Source organism: Panthera uncia (assembly GCF_023721935.1).
Source record: "Panthera uncia isolate 11264 chromosome C1 unlocalized genomic scaffold, Puncia_PCG_1.0 HiC_scaffold_3, whole genome shotgun sequence".
NCBI classification, from domain to species: Eukaryota; Metazoa; Chordata; class Mammalia; order Carnivora; family Felidae; genus Panthera; species Panthera uncia.
The window spans coordinates 26195900-26199650 of NW_026057584.1; positions in this window are offsets into that span (position 1 = coordinate 26195900).

Here is a 3751-nt window from a genome sequence, read left to right on the forward strand (position 1 = left end):
CTGGCAGAATAATTCTGTTTAAAATTACAGACTGAACATAGAATTATCTGTTCTGCAGAGTTCATATTTTTCCCCTGTCTTTGCTTGTTATGGCTAAAATTAATTCCCCAGGGCCTTCAGCCCCAAGGCCATGATCTTTCAACTTGCATACAAGTTGCTCTTTCTGTCATCGTTTCTCCTATATCAGAAACCAGAAATGTTAAGTCATGTCCTGGAGAGTTTTCAAGCCTTGTAGTTTTATTCAGGCAGTGATACAGCAAGAGGTTTTAGGACAATATTACTGGTTACTTTTCAAAAGACATATATAAGACTTAAATAAGAATAAAGATTAAAAAGTCATTACTTCACGAATATTTCCTGAGGTAATTCTCCAAGCTTATTGTGCATAACAATGGCAAGGACAGATGGCTAAAATGCAGATTCTTGGGCCACATACCAGACCCACTAAATCTGAATTGCTACAATTGAAACTGGCTAGACGCACTTGAAACTGGCTAGACGCATTTTTAACGAGCACTCTAGTTCTTTCTGAAGTAGATGGTTGTCAGCTACATACCCACCAGAACTAGACTATAAATGGAGGTTAGGGTAAAAAATAATTAGGGAGGCAGTATTTGTGATGCAGCAGGAAGATTCTGGAATTTGGCTAACTGCTGACTTTATTATTAGCACTCACAGCTACTACCTTAGGTTAAGCTATGTAATCTTCCTCTCCATCAGTATCTTCAACTGAGGAATGTAAACATTCATACCTACCTCATAGCACTATTGTAAAGTTAGGTTTACAGTACTGAAAACACTCAGTGGATATAACTACTAGAAATTGGCTGCCCCAGAACTGAATGCCCCTCGCAGCAGGCCAGAAGAAAACATCTTTACTTCAGGAATTGTGATGTTTATCCTTATGTCTCTCGTGTATACCAAACACAACTGTCTCTGAAACAGGAGGCGAAAGTAGTCTAAAGTGTGAGTTCTAGAGTTAAACCATTTGAATTTAAATGTCAATGCAACCACTTATTTGAGCAAATTAACATTTATGTGCCTTCGTTTCCTCCTTTGTGTAAGCAGCATAAAGAGTAGCTGTCTCCTGTAAAATGGTTAGCACAGTACGCGTCAATGCTCAATAGTTTCGCTATTATTGTACCATAGGAAAGGGGATTTAATGGAGAAGAGTGACTAATTTTATTTTATAGTTCAGGATAGAGCAAAAATGGATGCAGATTATTTTATTAAGGATCAACAACATTTAGAAACGTAAACTGCTGTCATTTTCAACAAACATGATTCCAGATCAGAAGAGTCTAAGCCACTTAAAGAGCTCAGTAACTCCACCCATCAAAAATTGTATTTCACTTAGTATATAACAACCCATTTTGTAGAGGAATTTGGTAATAATTTTGCTCAACTTTTATATGTGACCTCATGTCCTTATGCAGGTCACTAAATTGTCTTTGATAGCAACCTTCCTGTCATGAAGGTAATTATAAACGGTAACCTTTACCAAATTACCAAGGTACCCTAGTATTACACTTTTAGTAAAATGTTTGCAGTCTCTAAGCTTTTTAAAAGGTGAGAGCTTAAAATCACTAAAATTCATTATAAGACACTTGAAATCCATAAGAGAGGATTTAGCTGGTGACAAGATCTGAAAATGCTTTTGAGTGAAACTGTCCATCCTTATATATTGGGTGTATATCTCAAGTTGAAATAGAATAGAATGGAACTGACATGGAGCAACGAATGGGCAATAAAATGGAGATAGAATAAATGCAGTTAAGATGAAACCAAATAAAATCTAGACTTTGCCCATCCCCATCCATCTCCACAATACCGTCACTTATTATCAGGGTGTCTAACCTAGTTCCTACTTCCAGTGTGAAGGAAGACTCTGTCTCTTGCTGCTGGTGGACGTATTGATCAAGTAGTGAAGAATAAGCAAAATTATTCTGGAATGCTATCTTTCCAGGTTATTTTTTTTCTTTTTTCTTTTTTTTTTTTTTCTTTTGCCAGAATCAAAGGAAAACTCTGGCTAAAATATCTCTCATTGTTTTCGCTCAAGAGGCTAATGTTTAGGGTTTAAGCATCTGTAATGCAATAAACCCAACAACCAAGAGAGGGCAAATGAAAAAAAAAAAAAAAAAAAAACCAAAAACTTTCCCTGGTCTATAAACCTGACTGGAGGAAATAAATCGTGCAGATGGACTCTCTGGTTATGGAAAGAGGTGGCCTCTAAAATAGGTTTATTCTGGCGGAGCCTTTAAAACTGAAGACAAAATTTTAAACTAGTTCCAGGAGAAAGTGAACATTCCTTAGCAGTTCACTCTTTTCTCTCTTGACTTCAATTGAGTTTAACACCACAGTGACTTCTTTTGCACCTACCACATGCTAAGCCTTAGGAGATTGCATGAAGATTCAGGCATGGTTCTCTATGTTCAAAGAAACTAGAAGAGGCAGTACAAAATTAACTCCAAGGAGAGTTATTCTGTTCTTATGGCTATGCCAAGACTGACTTTATATTTCCAGTTCTATTTCACTATAACTCCCTTTAAAAATCTTAACTTGGACTTCTCACCATAGTGATGAATTCAAATATGCATAAAACCAAATGTATAATAATTCCCTCCTTCCCACTCCTCCCAAAAAAGCACTCTATATTCCAAATTTTCCCATGGCATCACTATTTTCCCAATCGACCCAGGCTGTAAAAGTTAGACTTTCCTTGATTCATCTTTTTCTCTACTGTCCCACTATGTCCCACAGTTAGCCACCATGTCCTATCATATTTGGCTGAGGAATTTACCCCACAACAATCTTTTTCCTTCAATTCCTATCACTAACTGTACCATATTTCAGAGTCTCTTGACCTTTATCTATTACAGTCAAAAGTAAAATAGGATGACAGAGATCTGCCTCACTCACACTCATGAACTTGGAACTAAGTGAATGAGAATGCAATAGACACAGGAGTACCTGGCTAGCTGTCAGTAAAGCAAACAACTCTTGATCTCAGGGTTGTGGGTTTGAGGCCTACATTGGGTGTTGACATTACTTAAAAATAAAATCTCAGGCACCTGGGTGGTTCAGTCAGTTAAGAATCTGACTTCGGCTCAGGTTATGATCTCACAGTTCATGAGTTCGAGTCCCATATCAGGTAAGCACGAGCCCCACTTGTGGTGAGCTTGAGCCCCGTTTTGGGTAAGCACGAGTCCCACACCAGGTGACCACAAGCCCTGCTTCAAGTGAACCCTGACTTTCTCTCTCTCTGTCTCTCTTTCTTTGCCCTGGCTCACTGGCACCCTCTCCCTCTCAATAAAAAAATAATAATTAAATAAATAAAATAATAAAACAAAACAAAAGAAAGAATGCAGTAGACACAGTTGGAACAGCTTCACAATTCACCACTTATGTACCCAGGTTCTATGCCATTCCTGCCTTTCCTGAGGCACTGCTGTTTGGCTCATCCTTCTTTTCTGTGAGCTACGTTGGTGTATCTCCAATAAATCACCCTTTTTTTAACTTACTGATTTCTGTTGCTTGCAACCAGAAGAATCTTAACCAATACAAAGGGAAATAAGACTGAGAATGAGATGAATTAAATCAATAAATAGTAAAAGGAGACAGAATGTCTCTCAGATCTATATTTTGTTAAAGCTTAATTGATACTCTCGATACAAAAGAAGACATGAATGTTAAGTGGAGGCCAGTGTTGAAGCCTCGTTTAAGGGGGTCTAAAGTAGCACTGTGTACATTA